The sequence below is a fragment of the Cynocephalus volans genome, chromosome 3 (genome assembly GCF_027409185.1).
Source record: "Cynocephalus volans isolate mCynVol1 chromosome 3, mCynVol1.pri, whole genome shotgun sequence".
Classification (NCBI taxonomy): domain Eukaryota; kingdom Metazoa; phylum Chordata; class Mammalia; order Dermoptera; family Cynocephalidae; genus Cynocephalus; species Cynocephalus volans.
In genome coordinates, this window is record NC_084462.1 from 104,806,705 (window position 1) to 104,827,199 (window position 20,495).

General features: G+C 40.5%; 1 non-coding gene across 1 annotated transcript; it reads right to left on the bottom strand.

The window, feature by feature from the left end:
• Positions 1–285: 285 nt before the first annotated feature.
• TRNAY-GUA (transfer RNA tyrosine (anticodon GUA)) lies at positions 286–379 on the bottom strand. The gene is made up of 2 exons: positions 343–379; positions 286–321 (listed from the first exon to the last, which is right to left on the bottom strand). It is a non-coding gene; the product is annotated as a tRNA-Tyr (tRNA).
• Between the last annotated feature and the right edge of the window lie 20,116 nt (positions 380–20,495).

Consider the following 20,495-nt stretch of genomic DNA (forward strand, 5'->3'; position numbering starts at 1 on the left):
GTCTGCAAATAAAAGGGGGAGAGCGGGGGCTGTTGGGGGTCCGCTGGGCCCGAAGAAAGCAGCAAGGCGGACTGTCTAACCCGGTTAAAGGGTAGGTGTCTCCATATATCCCAGACGTGGGGAGGAATGAGCAGGCGTGGTTCCCGTCATCTGCACACGCGGAGCTCCCTAGGTGGTCCAGAAGGGCTTTGGTGGCTTTTGCCCAGGAGAGTGTGGATGCTGCTTGGCGGCTGCAGGGCCTTTGGCCAGGCGGGCAGTGACGTGTGGGCAAAAGCGTCAGGCACCTCCTTCGAGCCGGAATCGAACCAGCGACCTAAGGATGTCCACAGATGTCTGTGTAGTCTACAGTCCTCCGCTCTACCAGCTGAGCTATCGAAGGGTGCATGCCGTCCACGCCGCTGCTTTGCTTTTCTGGGTAGGAGTGAGGCAAAGACACGCAGCCGCCAGAGGCTGAATATGCCCGGGCTGCTTGGAGGCCGCCTTCCAAGAGAGCCCCTCAGGCATGCACGCGTCGCCACAGCGCCCCTTCGGGAGCAGCAGATCCTCAGGCGGTCGTTGCGCCGGGGGTGCTTTCTAGTGCCCTGACATCCTTGGGGCGGTGACTGCCAGGGTCCCCAGGCCGGGACTCTCTCCTTTTACCCTGTTCCCCTCCGCCATCCTTTCCGCAGATTAGGATGACTCACAGCGCTCGGAGGCCAGCGGGCACGCCGGCTTGGGGGGACCCCACCAAGGGTGGGCTCCGCCTCGAAACGCAGCTGCAGCAGGCCGAGAGTGCAGCGCTGCCACGGGTCCTCCAGACTATTCTTCCCGCGGCCAAAGCCGGCGGCTCCGTGGAGGCTGACCTTGCCCTCCCTGGGCTGCAGACTGCCGGCCCCCGCCAGCTCACCCCGCGGTCCTCCGCGATCCCACCCTCCCCTGCGCCAAGGACACGTCTGGCGGCTGCGCAGGGCCCTTCTACCCCACCGCAGCGCCTCTCTCTGCTCCACAGCTGCTTTCAGAGCGGGTGTCGTGGCGGCTGGCGTGGAGTTCTCAGGAATTGCCCACGGAACTGGGGAAAGTCACTAAAGGAGAGGAAGCAGTGACCCAGTCCGGACGATGGGAAGTCGTGGGAATGAGTCGAGGCCCCGCGTGGGTGACGGTGTCACTAGAAGCGGGCCCCTGGTAAAGTTCCAGGCCAGGCCTCTGCGTTTCCAGGCAGAACCCGGCCCTTGGTGGGAGCCCCCAGCGAAGCCGGCGTTGCCAGGGAAGCCGGCGTTGCCAAGGAATCCCGCGTTGTGCAATGGAATTCTGAGTGCTTGGATGTGGACTAGTCCCGTGAAGGCAGACGTTCGAGGACATTTGGCGGGGTTGTCCCACGGCGCTGGTCGCTTTCTTCGGAGCTGACCGGGTCGTTCTCTAAACCCGCAGCAATGTCGTCCTGGCTTGGGGGCCTGGGAGCCGGCTTGGGCCAGTCTCTGGGTCGAGTGGGGGGTAGCCTGGCTTCCCTCACTGGCCAGATTTCAAATTTGACAAAGAAGATGCTGATGGAGGGCGCTGAGGAAGTGGAAGGTAAGAGCTGGAGCGAGGGGAGGGAGGGCTTTCCTGGGACCCTGGGAACGTCCCTCAGCAGACGCGGACAGGTCGCTAACGAGTCCCACTCCGTCCTTTTTTATGAACACTCCTCCTTTTGACTCTTCCCGGTTGATTTTTCTGTGATGAATGACCACTGGGGTCTGCGGGAGGAGTTCTGGTTCTCGTCCTTTTGACTACTCTGGATATCTCAGAGTGAACCTGCTCCTAGGTGGAGTAGAGTTTATTTTTCTTTGGTTTGTTTACACCCACCACTTATTTTGCCCTCATTTTGGGGGCGGATCTGAATTTTGACCATCTTCATTTTGTCACAGTTATAAGAATTGTATATGATAAGCGTCACTTTTTTGTTTTCTTCTGTTTTTGTAACAATAGAAATAACTGATAATTCAAACATTTGGTAACTCTTGCCCTTTCTGTCTTGCATATATTATTTGTTAGTGAGACATAGCTGTTTTTCCATTCAGTTATATTTTTACTTACTGTGATGACACATTGTACAGTTCCAGCTGAAAATGTTTTCTGTGTGTGAAATTGCCTATTTCTCCCATATTTTGACAGTAGAACAGGGAAGATAGCCCATTCTTTGGGAATCCTTAGCAACCTTCACTCGTTTTCGAAGTCCTTGTCTTACTTTGCTAATGAGTAGTGACCCAGAGTTACATGGTGATCAGTGGTTAAGTTAATTACTATTTTGATTTCTTGGTATTTCTTTAAGCGAGATATTTCTTGGATCAAAAGAGTTTTTAAAATTTCAATCTAGGCCTGCCTCCAGGGTGATAATGGGCTGGTCTTTTCGATGAGAGCAGATCCTTTGACAGTTTTATTTCTTATAAATTAATAAATTAGAATTCTGGTGGTTGTTTTTTAAATCTTGATTTAACTGAGCCTTCATATTATTTGGTTGAAATAGAGAAAGATAGTTTGATAGAAAGGTAGTGTTTATATTTAGAATTTCTGTGGGGTCTATTTAGAAGGAAGGAATGAATACAAGGGAGCTGCCAAAATCCTTCTTACAGCTTGGGGTACCCCTTGGTGGGGTGCATGACATGGGACAGGTTTGGGGACGGGAATGAAAGGGCTTCTTTCTGTGTCCCAGGAAAGGATCTTGTGACCTTGAGGGCAGTCAGAGCAGAGAAGGGCCAGTTAACAATGGGAAATGACTAGTCTTTCCTTATATCCTAGATAAAGGGAGACAGTTGACTATTTTGACCCAAACCAGAAAACATGCATCCGCAACCTGGATGTCTTACAGGTTTAAGGTGGAATTAATTTTGTTCCTCCCACCAAATGTGCTCCTGTATTCTCAGTCTTAGTGATTTCCATATCTCCTACCCAATTTTCTAAACTAGGAATATTGATGTCTTTGTCTCTTTCTTTTTCATCTCCTATGTCCAGTTGGTTACCAAATCTTGTTCATCCTATGCCAGATTGTCCTTTCCTTTATTACTCCTACTTCTTTAGTTCAGTCTCCATAATCTCTCCCAGGGAGTTTTTCTCTTTCATGTCCTGTCACCCATTTCTCCCTACTCCAGTTCATTTTCTGTTGTATTCCCAGTTAATTTTCTAAAAATAAATGTGCTTAAAAATTTCTTGATCATGTTACTTGCAGGATAAATTCCAAACCTCTTAGTTTTGGGAGGCCAAGGACCTATCTTATCTATTTTCTGCCTACCTTTTCTAGTTCCCATACCAATGGCCTTGCATCTGTATATTTGCATACACATGCATGCTTGTACCCAGACTTCTACCACAAGGAACTTTGTCAGGTGTCTACACAACTCTGAACCTCTACGTGGAAAGCCCTTCCTTCTCTACTTCCTCCTTCACCTGCCTGTGCCTGGAAAACAATTTTCCTGTATGAGCCTGCTCACATGTCGGGTACTTAGTGAAACCTTTCTGACTCCCACTTAGGTTGAGTCGATTGCCAGTGATGTGTTCTAACAGAAGTTTGTGGATCTCTCCCTGATAGCACTTACCATATTGAGTTATAATTTATCTCTTTCCTGATGTCCAGGGTGGGGACTGTATTTTTTTGGTCCTTTATAGTAACAGTGTGTTGCATCTTCCTTGGTACATAGTAGGTGCTCAATAAAAATTTTGCGAGTGGGTGAATCTTCAAAGTTGCTTAATGCTTTTATTCTTTTCCCTTTGTATTACTGTAGGGATTGCCTACCACCTAATTTATTGATTTTGTAAATTATTTTAAAAGAGTCAGATCTTTTATTAATTCAGCATATGTCTATTGAGTGTTTACCCTGTGCCAGTTATGAACAAGAAAACAGTCCCAAAGTAGCACTGTTGGTACAACTTGAAAATCATCCATATTTACAAATACCAGAAGGTTGCTATTCTACCAAACACTCTACTGATTTATTCAAGGTTAGGAGCTTGGACTTTTAAGTCAGATAGGCATGGGTTGAAATTCCACTTCCATGCATTGCAAGTTGTGGGATCTTTGGCAAATTATTAAATACTTCTAAAAACACAGTTTCTTTCTCATTGAGGAAATCAGAATTTTTTGTCCACATAATATCTCCCCTTTCCTTAAAAACGACCAGGATTTTTTTGGAGGGGTAGGGAGTGGGAGGCCACTTAAATAATTTAAATCCGTCTTTGAAACAATTGCTGCTTTTAAAAATTACCTTTCTAAACAGATTAGGTTATACTTTTTATGGGGTTTCTCAGACTTTCCTTGTTTTTGATGACCTTGACATAGTTAACTACATTTTAAAATTAATTATTTAATGAAGAAAATGTCTTTTTTAAAGTGTATTTTTCTTTAAAGCTAAAGATTTCTTTCTAAAGGGCAAGAGTGGGGAGTTAAATCAGCTTTTAAATGCAGTTAAGTTAAAGCAGGATAAGACAGTTACATTTCAACAGGAGAGAGACCAACTCACATTGTCTCTGAATGAGAAACAAATGGAAAACAGTACCCTACAGAATGAGGTATATTTTCACTTTAAAGAAACAGTGAATCAAATAATAAGTATAATAATTATTAAGTAAGAAAACTGGAAAGTTTTCCATTAAAATGAATTTATTTCCTAGGTGACTTTTCTTAGTCTTTCTCTGATATGCTATAGTAGGACTTTTATCTTCCAGGGTGCTTTATATTTTAGGTTTCAAAAATGAAAACCATGGCATATTTTGGATATAAGAAAAAATTTTTACCCATAAAATATGAAGAAAAATGAGATACACCGAAAAAGTGGTCTGTCACAAAGAACCCAGTACTTTTGTATACTTCCATTTTCCAGGGAATGAGATCGTACAAAGTAAAGCTTCTCGATGAATATTCAAGATGATTTCAGGAGAATTTTTCCTAGAATAAATATATCTTGCAGTAGGAGCAATTAGTATACAATTAATACATTTCCACAATGGGAAGAAGATTTGATAACATAGTGGCTTGTAGCAGGGAGTAAAGGAACATTTTGTAGAAGAAAAATAAAGAAATGTCCTCTACCTAGGTTCAACATTTACATAACAAAGAATTACAGTTAAACCAGGAGCTAGAGAGATTGCGTAATCATCTTTTAGAATCAGAAGATTCTTATACCTGTGAGGCTTTGGCTGCTGAAGATAGAGAGGCTAAACTAAAAAAGAAAGTCACAGAATTGGAGAAAAAGCTGGATTCATCCACTAATGCAATGGAAAATGCAAGGTAACTTTTTCATTTTTTTTCATTAACTTTAACTGAAAACTTCTTGAGTGTCAGACTCAGTAAGCATTTTTCATGTTAGCTCATTCTCACAAAGTTCATTACCTCCTTTTTGCAGATAAAGATACCGGGTAAAGAGATATAGTAACCTGCCCAAAGTCGGGCACACAGAATTTATGTGTGAGTTTCACACTCAAGTCTGAGACTCTGAATCTGGCTTTCAAACTCTTTTTTTTTTTTTTTTTTTTTTTTCAAAATTAGTAGTTTTTATTCTTAGTCATATGACATTTAATTTACATTTCATTTTTTTTTTTGTTATTTTTTATTTTTTTTATTTTTTATTTTATTTTATTTTTTTAAATTTTATTTTGTCGATATACATTGTAGCTGATTATTGCTCCCCATCACCAAAACCTCCCTCCCTTCTCCCTCCCCCCCTCCCCCCCAACAATCTCCTTTCTGTTTGCTTGTAGTATCAACTTCAAATAATTGTGGTTGTTATATCTTCTTCCCCCCCCCCCCCGGTTTGTGTGTGTGTGTGTGTATGTGTGTGTGTTAATTTATATATTAATTTTTAGCTCCCTCCAATAAGTGAGAACATGTGGTATTTCTCTTTCTGTGCCTGACTTGTTTCACTTAATATCATTCTCTCAAGGTCCATCCATGTTGTTGCAAATGGCAGTATTTCATTCGTTTTTATAGCTGAGTAGTATTCCATTGTGTAGATGTACCACATTTTCCGTATCCACTCATCTGATGATGGGCATTTGGGCTGGTTCCAACTCTTGGCTATTGTAAAGAGTGCTGCGATGAACATTGGGGAACAGGTATACCTTCAACTTGATGATTTCCATTCTTCTGGGTATATTCCCAACAGTGGGATGGCTGGGTCGTATGGTAGATCTATTTGCAATTGTTTAAGGAACCTCCATACCATTTTCCATAGAGGCTGCACCATTTTGCAGTCCCAGCAACAATGTATGAGAGTTCCTTTTTCTCCGCAGCCTCGCCAGCATTTATCGTTCATAATCTTTTGGATTTTAGCCATCCTAACTGGGGTTAGATGGTATCTCAATGTGGTTTTGATTTGCATTTCCCGGATGCTGAGTGATGTTGAGCATTTTTTCATATGTCTGTTGGCCATTTGGATATCTTCCTTAGAGAAATGCCTACTTAGCTCTTTTGCCCATTTTTTAATTGGGTTGCTTGTTTTCTTCTTGTACAGTTGTTTGAGTTCCTTATATATTCTGGATATTAATCCTTTGTCAGATGTATATTTTGCAAATATTTTCTCCCACTCTGTTGGTTGTCTTTTAACTCTTTTAATTGTTTCTTTTGCTGTGCAGAAGCTTTTTAGTTTGATATAATCCCATTTGTTTATTTTTCCTTTGGTTGCCCGTGCTTTTCGGGTCGTATTCATGAAGTCTGTGCCCAGTCCTATTTCCTGAAGTGTTTCTCCTATGTTTTCTTTAAGAAGTTTTATTGTCTCACGGTGTATATTTAAATCCTTAATCCATTTTGAGTTGATTTTAGTAAATGGTGAGAGGTATGGATCTAGTTTCATTCTCCTACATATCGATATCCAGTTATCCCAGCACCACTTGCTGAAGAGGCAGTCCCTTCCCCAGTGAATAGGCTTGGTGCCTTTGTCAAAGATCAGATGGCAGTAAGTGTGTGGGTTGATTTCTGGATTCTCTATTCTATTCCATTGGTCAGTGTGTCTGTTTTTATGCCAGTACCATACTGTTTTGGTTATTATAGCTTTGTAGTATAGCTTAAAGTCAGGTAGTGTTATGCCTCCAGCTTTATTTTTTTGGCTCAGCATTGCTTTGGCTATGCGTGGTCTTTTATTGTTCCATATAAATGTCTGGATAGTTTTTTCCATTTCTGAGAAAAATGTCTTTGGAATTTTGATGGGGATTGCATTGAATTTGTGTATCACTTTGGGTAGTATGGACATTTTCACTATGTTGATTCTTCCAATCCAAGAGCATGGGATATCTTTCCATCTTCTTGTATCCTCTCTAATTTCTCTCAGCAGTGTTTTGTAGTTCTCATTATAGAGATTTTTCACCTCCTTGGTTAACTCAATTCCTAAGTATTTTATTTTTTTGGTGGCTATTGTAAATGAGCAGGCTTTCTTGATTTCTCTTTCTGCATGTTCACTATTGGAGAAAAGAAATGCTACTGATTTTTGACTGTTGATTTTGTATCCTGCTACTGTGCTGAAATCATTTATCAATTCTAGCAGGTTTTTTGTAGAGGTTTTAGGCTGTTCGATATATAGGATCATGTCATCTGCAAACAGGGACAGTTTGACTTCATCTTTTCCAATCTGGATGCCCTTTATTTCCTTCTCTTCTCTGAATGCTCTGGCTAGTACTTCCAACACTATGTTGAATAGGAGTGGTGAGAGTGGGCATCCTTGTCTAGTGCCTGTTCTTAAAGGAAAAGCTTTCAGCTTTTCCCCATTCAGGATGATATTGGCTGTGGGTTTGGCATATATGGCTTTAATTATGTTGAGATACTTTCCCTCTATACCTAACTTATAGAGGGTCTTTGTCATGAATGAGTGCTGAACTTTATCAAATGCTTTTTCAGCATCTATTAGAGATGAACATATGGTCCTTGTGTTTGAGTTTATTAATATGGTGTATCACATTTATTGATTTGCGTATGTTGAACCAACCTTGCATCCCTGGGATGAATCCCACTTGATCGTGATGAATAATTTTTCGTATGTGTTGCTGTATTCTGTTTGCTAGTAATTTAGTGAGGATTTTTGCATCTATATTTATCCGGGATATTGGCCTGTAGTTTTCTTTTTTGGTTATATCTTTACCTGGTTTTGGTATCAGGATGATGTTTGCTTCATAGAATGAGTTTGGGAGATTTGCGTCCGTTTCAATCTTTTGGAATAGTTTGTAAAGAATCGGTGTCAATTCCTCTTTGAATGTTTGGTAAAATTCTGCTGTGAATCCATCTGGTCCTGGGCTTTTCTTTGTTGGGAGCCTTCTGATAACAGCTTCAATCTCCTTTATTGTTATTGGTCTGTTCAAATTTTCTACGTCTTCACGGTTCAGTTTTGGGAGCTTGTGTGTGTCCAGAAATTTATCCATTTCCTCCAGATTTTCAAATTTGTTGGCGTATAGTTGTTTATAGTAGTCTCGAATGATTCCTTGTATTTCAGATGAATCAGTTGTAATATCGCCTTTTTCATTTCTAATTTTTGTTATTTGCGTCTTCTCTCTTCTTTTTTTTGTTAGCCATGCTAATGGTTTGTCAATTTTATTTATCTTTTCAAAAAACCAACTTTTTGATTCGTTGATCTTTTGAATTGTTTTTTGGTTTTCAATTTCATTCAGTTCTGCTCTGATCTTAATGATTTCTTTCCGTCTGCTAACTTTAGGTTTGGATTGTTCTTGTTTTTCTAGTTCTTTAAGGTGAAGTGTTAGGTTGTTCACTTGCCATCTTTCTATTCTTCTGAAGTGAGCGTTTAATGCAATAAATTTCCCCATCAATACTGCTTTTGCAGTATCCCACAGGTTTTGGTATGATGTATCATTGTTTTCGTTAGTTTCAATAAATTTTTTGATTTCCTGCTTGATTTCTTCTTGGACCCATATGTCATTAAGTAGAATGCTGTTTAATATCCATGTGTTTGTATAGTTTCCAGAGGTTCGTTTGTTATTAATTTCTAGTTTTAATCCATTGTGGTCTGAGAAGATACATGGGATAATTCCAATTTTTTTGAACTTATTGAGACTTGATTTGTGACCTAATATGTGATCTATCCTGGAGAATGATCCATGTGCTGATGAGAAGAATGAATATTCTGAGGTGGTTGGGTGGAATGTTCTGTAGATATCTGCCAATTCCAATTGGTCTAGAGTCTTGTTTAGATCTTGTGTTTCTCTACTGATTCTTTGCCTAGATGATCTGTCTAATATTGACAGTGGGGTGTTCAGGTCACCTGCTATTATGGTATTAGTGTCTATTTCCTTCTTTAGGTCTAATAGAGTTTGTTTTATAAATCTGGCTGCTCCAACATTGGGTGCATACATATTTATGATTGTTATGTCTTCTTGATGGATCAGTCCTTTTATCATTAAGTAGTGTCCCTCATTGTCTCTTTTTATGGTTTTTAGTTTAAAGTCTATTTTGTCAGATATAAGAATAGCTACTCCAGCTCGTTTTTCTTTTCTGTTTGCATGGTAAATCTTTTCCCATCCTTTCACTCTTAGTCTGTGTGAATCTTTATGGGTGAGGTGGGTCTCTTGTAGACAGCATATAGTTGGGTCCTGCTTTTTGATCCAGTCAGCCAGTCTGTGTCTTTTAATTGGGGAATTTAAGCCTTTTACATTAAGAGTTGTTATTGAAAGGTGTTGATTTATTCCTAGCATTTTATTGGTTGTTTGGTTGTCTTACGTGTCTTTTGTTCCTTGCTTTCTGATTTACTGTTTTTTTCTGTTTGTTGGTTCCTTAGGTTGTAGATAGTGTTTTTGTTAGCTTGTTTTCTCTTCATGAATGCCATTTTTATTGTACTAGCGGGTTTAGATTTTTCTTGGGTTTTTATGGCAGTGGTAGTTATTTTTCAGGAACCAAACCCAGTACTCCCTTGAGGATTTCTTGTAAGAGTGGTCTTGTGGTAGTGAACTCCCACAGTTTTTGTTTTTCTGAGAAATATACTATTTGCCCCTCATTTCGGAAGGATAGCCTTGCAGGGTAGAGTATTCTTGGCTGGCAATCTTTGTCTTTTAGTATTTTGAAAATATCATCCCATTCCTTTCTAGCTTTTAGGGTTTGTGATGAAAAGTCTGATGTTAACCTGATTGGGGCTCCCTTATAGGTGATTTGACGCTTCTCTCTTGCAGCTTTTAAGATTCTCTCTTTGTCTCTGAGTTTTGCCAATTTGACTATGACATGTCTTGGAGAAGGCCTTTTTGGGTTGAATACGTTTGGAGATCGTTGAGCTTCCTGGATCTGAAGATCTGTGATTTTTCCTATACCTGGGAAGTTTTCTGCCACTATTTTTTTGAATATGTTTTCAATGGAATCTCCATTTTCCTCCCCTTCTGGAATACCCATGACTCGGATATTTGAGCGCTTATGGTTGTCTGATATCTCTCTCAGATTTTCTTCCATGTCCTTGATTCTTTTTTCTTTCTTTTTGTCTGCTTGTGTTATTTCAAACAGCCCATCTTCAAGTTCAGAGGTTCTCTCTTCAACTTCGACAAGCCTGCTGGTTAAACTCTCCGTTGTGTTTTTTATTTCGCTGAATAACTTCTTCAGTTCAGCAAGTTCTGCTACATTTTTTTTCAGGACATTGATTTCCTTGTATATTTCCTCTTTCAGATCCTGTATACTTTTCCTCATTACATCATGATGTCTAGCTGAGTTTTCTTGTATCTCATTCAGTTTCTTTAGAATTATCACTCGAAATTCCTTGTCCGTTATTTCAAGGGCTTCTTGTTCAATAGGATCTAGAGTTTGAGATTTATTAACTTTTGGTGGTGTACTTTCTTGATTTTTTGTATTTCTGGTGTCTTTTTTTTGGTGTTTATTCATTGTGGCAGGGGGTTTCACAGTCCACCGGTTTGAGACTAATGACTAACTAGGATGTTGCTGTGGTTGCCAATTTGGTATGGCTCCCGCCGTGACTGCTCAGTTGGCCTCTAGTGTCTTGTGTGTGTGGTTGCCTCGGGTCTTGGGCTTCTCCGGGGATCCACCTTTCTGGTCAGCTTGGACTCTGCTGGGCTGGTGGATCACGTACCACAGGGTGTGTGATCTCTGTTGAGCTTTCACTTTCTGTACAGGACTTCTCCCCGTTCGGTGTGCTCTGGCCCAGGCTGTTAGATCGTGCAGTGGCGACCCCATTGGGTGTGTGGTTTCTGTCGAGACTCCGCCTCCCTGGCCGCACGTCTCCCCCCTCTGTGCACACTGTGCTGGGTTGGGGTGTGTCTTCTGCACCCCTCGTCTATCATCTGGGCCTTCAAGACCCTGCTCAGCACCACCTCGCCCAGGAAGTCTACCAGGTTTCTGCTGGGCACAGACGACCGGTCTCTCTGGGTGCCTTTGTAGCACTGTGTAGATCTTTCTCGGGTCTTGTTCACCTTTGTATCCCCCTGGTATAAACCGAGTCTAGTGCCCGCCTGCAGCCTGCTCTCCGGCAGGTTCAAGCGGACCTGGGAACTCTCCTACCACACTATTCCCAACCAGAAATTCGTTAGGCTTTTTTCCAAACTGGTGGTCGCAGAGATGGAATCTGCCTCCCAGTAACAGGAAGTTTACCGGGGCAGGAGTCCAGGGTGTGGTGGAGTGACAGTCGGCCCGCCCGTACTTCCTAGCCCTCCCAACACTGGTCGGGACGCCCCACACCCCCAGCCCCGCCAGAGAACCGCGGAGGGAGTGGGAGAGGAGGCCGGCCCGCAGGGTCCGGAAAGCCCCGCGCCAGGCCAAGCAAATGGGCTCAGTGATGGCCGAGCAGGGCGGAGCTGCCCGCACCTGGGAAAATGGAGGCAGCACCGGGGCAGTGAGTGGCCTGGTGGTGCAGGCAGGAGCCGCGTGGGCATCCACCCCCCGAACAGAGCTGTGCCAGGGATCACTCACAGTGCTGTGCCAGGTCGGGCGCTCGCTCTGTCTCTGGTTTGTTGCCTTCCGTGTTCTCGGCGCTGCCGCCTCGGGCTGTTCAGTCGCGGCGCCGCTCGGGCGCTCCCAGGAATCTTCTTTAATGCCGGCCTGAAACCTCGAATCCTGAATAGGGCAGCTGGCCGCCTTCAGTGCGGCCCCAGCCTCCGGCATCCTGGCTGCATCCACAGCAGCCCTGGCGCCGTGTTCCCTGTTTCAAGACTCGCTTTTGCAGCTAAGAATCAGTTCTTTTCCTGCTCCACACTTCAAAGCTGTTGCCTGTAAATGAGGCAGCCTCTCCTGCCGGGGGCAAAGTGGCTTTGAGCCCCCACGACAGGCCAGCAGCAGCAGTCCTCCCTTAAGAGATGGCCAGAGGAAGGACCACAAGTTTCCCGGCTGCCTGAGGCCCAGTGGCCACCTTTTCCACCTCAGCTACTCCGCGCCAGCCGCGCAGCCGCCGCCATCTTGAAACTCCTAATTTACATTTCCTGGCTTTCAAACTCTTAATCTTAACCATCACCCTAGGCAATTGCCTCTTATCATTTTAGGGATATAGTCTGTAATTCTGGCTGATTTAATTAGCTCTGTTCAGCTCCCGAAGAACTAATTTAATTTATGTAGGTTTATTTTTCATCAAGCGGTCTAAGGTTGAACTAGGTGTAGATATTAGAGTAAAGGAAGTAGCAAGGTGAAGGACCTAGGTCAGTATGAAGAATTAGCTCTTGGTTTATTAGGACTTTTAATTGGCCAGGTCCCTGCTTGGTCCCTGCTTATCTTTTTTAAAATTTTATTTTTCTCAATAAAATGTTGTAAAATGTTTTTACTTTTCTTTATTTTTAATTACAAAAACGTTATATTTTCCACTTCAGGAGAATCATTCAAACCAAAAGAACATAAAGCAGAGTCTCACCACAGTGATAATCTTTTTTTGTACCCTTTTATGCTTCTGTATTTGTTTATATATATATTACTTATCTTTTTTAAAGCAAAATTGAGATCATACTATTCATACAGGTTTTGTAACCTGTTTCTATCACTTACCAATATGAGAATCAGTACACATTCATGCATATGTTTCTGCAATATTATTTTATGATTAGCCATTACTTGGATTTGCCATAATTTCTTTAACCCAACCATTTATTATTGGATGTTTCAAGTGTTTCAGCTTTTCAAAATTACTAAGAGTGCTGTTGTGATATCCCAAGACATGTGTGTTTTGTGTTGATGACAGATTATTTCCTTAGTGTAAATTTTGAGAAATCTAACTTCTGGGTCAAGGGGCATTTTAAAACTTTTGAGATTGTACTTCAAAATTATTTTCCAGAAAAGATGTGTCCATTTATATTTCCATTTGTGGTATGTGCATCTTTTTATTTATCTTTTTACTACGTATGGTGGTGATGGAGATATAAGAAGATAGTAGACACTGTCTGTCTGCAAAGATTATAGGCCAGTGAGACAGTATTTCTGAGGGTGAACCCCTTCTCCTCCCTTTGCATGGAGTGTTATTGTACCTTCAGATTCTCAAGGGAAACTCATTTAAAATGGGAATTAAAATGAGTGATCATTTTTGTAGATGTTTCACTCAGGCAGACATGCCAGAATATCCTCAGATTATGTCCTTATGTATTGTAATCCTTCCTTGCAATTTTCAGGCCCTTATTTTCTCAAATAAAAATAGTTTTTAGTCTCTGCCCCTTTTATTTACACTTTGTAACAGTTTCCAGAATAACCTTCCTGAAGAAGAGCTGTGATCTTGTTCCTCTTTTTTTAAAAACCAGTTTTGACTACCATGATTTGGTTCCATGCTACCTACTACCATAGCCTTATTTCACACAATCATCTGTATCCAGCTGAACTGTATTACTCAGTTTTCTCAGACCTACTATCTTCCTATTTCTTTTTCTTATACTTTTTCTTTTCGTATTCTTTCTTCTGCCTGAAGAATGGACCTATCCCTGACAGTTTTCCTGTGAATCCATCTGTTCTTCAAATTCCATTTTCTTCATGAAGTGTACTTTATTTAGCACCCCCCTCCTCATGTGCAGAACAAACACTGGTGTGATGTTTTTCCTTTGAACTTGTATAACACTGAGTCTTTGCTAGATTACATATATTTTACTTTAGGGTACAGGTAATTGTTGACCTGTCTTACACTGTCTCCCACCCAATGAAATGTAAGGTCACTGGGGAGTAGGAATGATGCCATTCATTTTGTACCCTTCCCATAGCATATATTACACATAGTTTAATAGATTTTCAGTAAATATTTGTTGTATGAGTAACTCAGTCTACAAACCCTAACATTACAATAGTGTGACCTGGTATTTCTCAACTTTGAATGCCGTCATAACTCATTTCATCCTTAAAATCACCCTTTGAGTGATTAGCTAACCAGCAAAGCTGAATAAATTCCAGGGACATTGAGAGCAGAGGTCTTCTTACTATCAGTTTACCGCTCTTTCCACAAGAGGGTGCTATTGGGTAAAGTCTCTTCAAAGTGAGATGATCTTGAATAAAAATTTAACTAGATATTAAAAACCCAGAAAGGTTATTTCAGTATTTTGGATATAATCATTATACATTAAGGAAGTACACCAATGACATAAGCCTAGATAGGTGCTATATAAATCTCCTAGGGATCCCTGGATTATTATTTTGGGACAGGACTAGGTATTATGGTATTTAATGTAGGTAGAAAGAAAGATGATAGTAAAAGATAATTAACTAATAATCAGAGGAATTAGTTCATCAGTTGGATAGCCTTTGGAAATTGTGAGTTCACCATGATTGCAAGTGTCAAAAGCCAGGGAGTGTCATAGAATCTCTTCTTTGTTAGGTTAGAAGCTGTATAAAATGACTTTGAAGGTCCCTTACAACTTAAAATTCTGAGATAAATTACATCTTAGAGATTTAACCTGGAAACATGAAAATTGAAGACTACTTACAAATTTTTCTTTTGCTGACATTTCTTGTTTAGCCTAATTCTTAGTCTTTAAAAGGATAGTCATTTGTTCAAAGTCACTTTTACAGGAAGGATCACTAAGTTAATGAAAATAGGGAGAACAGAGGAACTATTCAAGTTTCTTTGAAATCTAACTTGAATTTAATGCAGTAAAATGTCGGAAAGGTCCAATTCATAGAGACAAAGTAGAATGGTGGTTGCCAGAGGAAGGGGGAGTTGTTATTTAATGAATATCGGGGCTGGCTGGTTAGCTCAGCTGGTTAGAGTGCAGCCTTGTAACACCAAGATCAAGGGTTCAGATCCCTCTACCAGTCAGTCGCCAAAAAAAAAGTATGGATTTTCAGTTTGGGAAGATGAAAAAAAGTTCTGGAGATGGATGGCGGTGGTGGTTGCACAACAGTGTGATTGTGCTTAGTGCCACTGAGCAGGACACGTAAAAATGGTTACAATGGTAAATTGTAATGTGTATGTTACCACAATAACAAAATGTGGGGAAGATGTTTCATCTTGTTAAAGTACCTAAATACTTTGAAATCTACCCTGAATTTAGTGCAATAAGACTTACGGAAGGTGATTCTTCTAGTTAAAGTAATAGAAGCAGTTTGAATTTTATTCTTTCTGTTTGAAGCCATCAAGCCCATGTGCAGGTACAGTCATTACAGGAGCAATTGAATGTAATCTCCAAGCAAAGGGATGAAACTGCACTGCGGCTTTCGGTCTCCCAGGAACAAGTAAAGCAGTATACTCTATCACTAGCCAACCTGCAGATGGTACTAGAGGATTTCTGAGAAGGTAAGTTGTATGGTCAGTTTTTCACTAAGAACAATTGTAGTTGTTGGTTATTTGCCCCTATTGGAGTGCCATTTTATATTAAACATGTGGAAATCTTCAAAAGGTTACCCACTTGTAGGGGCAAAAGGTAAGTAGCCATCATCAACTATTTAGACTCCTTTACAACTAAGACTAGAGAACATTAACTATATTCAGTAGTTATTAAAAATTTGATTTAGTATTATATTACCAGTTAAGGTGAGAGTTGAAGTATAAAGGCAACACGTGGTAGGATGATCAAGTGCTAAAGGGAGAATACAAAGGACGAGAGAGATACACACGTGGAAAAGGTGATTAGGTTTTAAGATATTGGTTGGAAGTCGAACCCACTTCAGAGTGTTAATCATTAGTAATTACCATCGTTTGATATATTTATTAACTTGTTATTAGCTATTCATCTATACTTTTGGGTGACTGTATCTTCTAGTCCAAATGGGAAGTACTTTTCTGGAGACACAGTAACAGTGACCAGAGCCATTTTATCCTGAGAACCAAATAATGTTTTTTCACATTCTCTCATCCTCAGATTTATGGTAATGCTTTAGTTTCACCCATCCTTTTGTTTTTCATACATTCAGTAACTCCTGACCGTGAATGAACTGCTAGGTGGGAGGTGGTTAGGGGATATGAGGATGAGGAAGTAACTTTAAATTTGTACCTGTGTGTCCCTTCAGGGTTATGCATGTGTTTGAAATCATGAATTTTGAATATAGGGTTTCTAGATTTCTGTAATGTAATATAATTACAAGAGCAGGCATGTATACAAACTACTAGGGTACTGAGGCCAGAGAGAGAAAAATTGCCAAAGAGGAAATACTTGAGTAGAGTTATGAAAGGAAAGAAGAATCTGCAGGATAAACAATATGGAAAAGGGTTTATGCAGAGCAAACAGTGATCTCATTACTTAACACTATCACTAAGGCATATATAATTTTCTCACTGAGACATTTGAACTAGTTTTGTTGAATTATTAAAATTTCAAGTGGTTTAAAATTCTAGTTTTATCACACAATTGCAAAATACTAATGTAACTTTCTTGGTCTTCAGAGGAGAAAGCTATGTATTCTGCTGAACTAGAAAAGCAAAAACAGCTTATGGCTAAGTGGAAGGAAAAGGCAGAAAATCTGGAAGGAAAAGTGGTGTCATTACAGGTAGGTCAAAACAGTTTTCTCTTGTAAATTTTATTATTCATGAAATAATTACTTTGTAGAATCTTTGTCTTGAAACTAATCTTCAAAGCTATTCATTTAGTAAATGATGTTCAAGTGGCTACTCTGTATCTGATCCTCTGCTGGGGCAATAAAACCTAGAAGACTACATGTACAGTCTAGGGGCAAGGAGGTTCCTAACCAAGACTAAAACTAAAGAAGCTGTAAAAGCAATGTAGGACATGCTTGACTATGTACAACTTAAACATTTACATGGCAAAAGACTTCATGAAGTTATTAGACAAATGGCATATGTGGTAAATGGTATTTGTGTAGCACAGATGACAAAGGGTTTACATCTACCGTACAAGGTGCTCTTACAAATTGACAAGAAAGAGGCAGCTCATCAGAAACATGAGCAATGTATGCAAAGAGGTTTGCACAGAAGAGCAGACCCAACTATCCTGTAAACGTGAAAAAAATGCTCAAATTCAGTAACAGGGAAATAAAATTTAAAGTAATAAAATCATAATAAATATCACTTTATTAGACTTGCAAAAATTAAAAAGAGCAAGAACATTTGTTGCTGTATTTCTTGACGTTTTGTGTCCATTCTTTGAAGTTTTATTTCTTATTGTTACTTTTTTTTATTTCTGTCATCATGTTGTGTTTTAATAGCATTCTCTCTTTTATTTAGTTTCTCTGAAAGAGGTAATGTTTTATTGTGAAAGAGTGTGGGGTCTATCTTTGGTGCTTAGTAGTTGCATAAACTTGCCCAAGGTCACAGAGGTGCAATTTCATCAGCTAAAATGTAAAGGGTTGACTCTAAGATGTCTCTCAGCTCTATAGTTTGTGAAACTGTTTTTGCATACTGATTTTTAATAACTTTTTTCCCTCAGGAACATTTGGATGAAACAAATGCTGTGTTGGATTCAGCGTCAAGACTTACAGTACAGTTAGACCTAAAGGAAGAACAAATTGAAGAACTTAAAAAACAGAGTAGGTTTTTTCTTTTCCTTCCCTCACCCTACAATACCAGTCAGATGTGGTCGTCCACCATGCACTGGCACAGTTGAGTGAGACCAACTTCATTTGTGTGTGACTTCCATTTCTATCTCCCATGACTGGTTATCTTCAACTTAAGTATGATCCTGGTGAAACCAGAGTCATTATGTTGGCCCTAGCTGTGCAGTTAGTTTTCCTGGATGTTGAGGCAATGCTGTTGTGTTGGTTGTCACCCTGTTGGCCACTAAGAAGTGGGTTGATTTTTTTTCCTCTTTTTTTATTGAATTATAATTGATTATACACATTTTGGGGGTTCAGTGTTGACACATGTTGATCAAATCAGTATTACTAGTACATATATTGTTACAAATTGTACTTTTTTTTATGCCCCTTTTCCAATCTCTCCCTATCCCCGTCTCCCTCCACTCTCCCACCACTTATAACCCTAGATTTCTTCTCTCCCTCTGAAAGAGTAATGGTTACTCTGTTGATTTGCTGCCTAGATGATCTGTCTAATGCTGACAGGTGTGTTCAGTTCCCCCAATATTATCATAGAGCAGATGCTTCTTCTGTCGCTCTGGAATGGACTTTGTGGAGAGAGACATCCTCTTCTTTTCTTTGGTCTCTGCTGGTGAATCTTCTTGTGTCAATGCACTCCGGTGGCTGGTGGACCACCTGCATGGTGGTTGTAATGTCTAGCCACTTTCATGGCAACTGTGGTTACTGTGGTAGCTGTGGTGGGCCACCCAAATGGAGGTTATGTTTTTGGCATGCTCCTTGGCACTGGTGGTGTGTCTGGTTTTGCAAGGGGGTGTCTGGTCCCTGGCCCCATGCCTCAGGCTCCCCCAGTGGGCCCCTAGGTGCTGGCAGTGTACCTGGTTGTGAGGAGGGGGCCCGGTCCCTGGCTTCATGCCTTGGGCCCCTGGGTGGGCCCTGCAGCACCGGCAGTGTGCCTAGTTGTGGGCAGGGGGGCCTCCATGCCTTGGGCCCCTGGGCAGCCCAAGGGGGTTAATTTGACTGATTGACTTTTAATGGTTCTGACTTCTCCCTGATCAATTCATATGCATGCTACCCTAAAGCTGTCTGATATGTTAGGGCAATATTTTCAAGTAAAGAGTAACTTTTTATGGAATAAATGTCTGATTTTTATGACTGTAGATGGTGCTTTACACACAGCCGTTCATCATGGTTTTTTTTTCTTTCTTGGTGGCTGGCTGGTACGGGGATCCGAACCTTTTACCTTGATGTTATAACACTGTGCTCTAACCAACTGAGCTAAGTGGTTAGCCCTTATTTTTTGAGGCTTGTAGCTCATAATCCTTGTCAATTCCCTAAGGTGAGTCCCATGGTTAGGATTGTCAATTGGACCTCAGATAATCAGGTGGTTGATAGTGCTTCGTTGAATCTAATAGCTGACAAAGATGGTATTTCCTCATTTAATCTCTGATTTAGGGATAACCAGGAAGTTGAAGCTATTCTAGGGTGGCATTTAGTAGCTAATGATTCAAGGTTATCAGAAGGATGATAGTGGAGCCTAGAAATGCATCAGTTTTAGGTGTCTAAGTTAGATACAGCAGTAACAAGGCACATAATTAGGGAATTACATACCACCTAACATAAAATAGAAATAAGAAATAGGCAAAAATAGAGATGGTACAGCAGAGATGCTGTCAAACAACAGAAACATTGGCTTAGACACTAAGTAGGCAAGCAGGCAAGAACCACTGAAGCATGGATACTAAAGGACAAGCCAAAGTAAATTGGCCTAAATCCAACAGGAGACAGTAGATGGGAGATTTTTAGGAATACAAAAAATGGTAAGATAGATGTGAGATAGTTGTACTCAAAATAAACTTGATTGTGAGGCAAAGAACTGCCCAACTGAAAGTCCTCTACTTTTAGTTGACTTGGCCAGCCTGGGAGAACCCTAAATCTAGTAGAGAGCCTGGAAATGGGCAGCAAGGAAATAATTATATATTGAATATCTATTATGGACATTTGATATAACATATACTGTATTATTTAGTCTTCTTATTTTATTTATTTTCATAAGCAACTCTACAGTAGGTGGTGTTAATTCCATTTTATAATTTATATAAACTCTGATCTTTTTGCCCATGACCAAAGTTCATGATCTTTCCATGTTACTGTATTCCTGTCAGGAAAATGGTTATTTATAGTCTGACTTATATTTTGTTCTATATGTCTCCATCTCCCTTGAGGATATGGTAGTATCCTCTGTATTGTGCCCTGAATGTTGAAGTGATTGCCTTTACCAAGATGCAGTATTTATTGGAAAAACAATCTAGTTAGATTGAAGGCCAATGCAACTACAGCATTATCAGGAAGGCAAATGGGCAACCCATTGGAGACACACTGGGTAGCTAAATAGTTACCTAAAGACTTGGTATTGTAGAATTGGGTTCGACTATTGGAGGTGAAAAGGCAGTGTTTGGAACCAACTCATTGGTCTGTGAGAACTCAATGCTGTATTTCATGTTTCTATAATATCTAAGGCCACCTCTATCGACATCTCCCTGAGACATTGCCAGTAGATGATAAAAAATTCTGTGACTTATTGTCATTGATAAATATTATGAGAGTCCTTGCAGTATTTAGTATTTGTTTAGGCACCCATTTAAACCCTTAGTAGTAAAATATTTTCAGATTTTTTTGATTATAT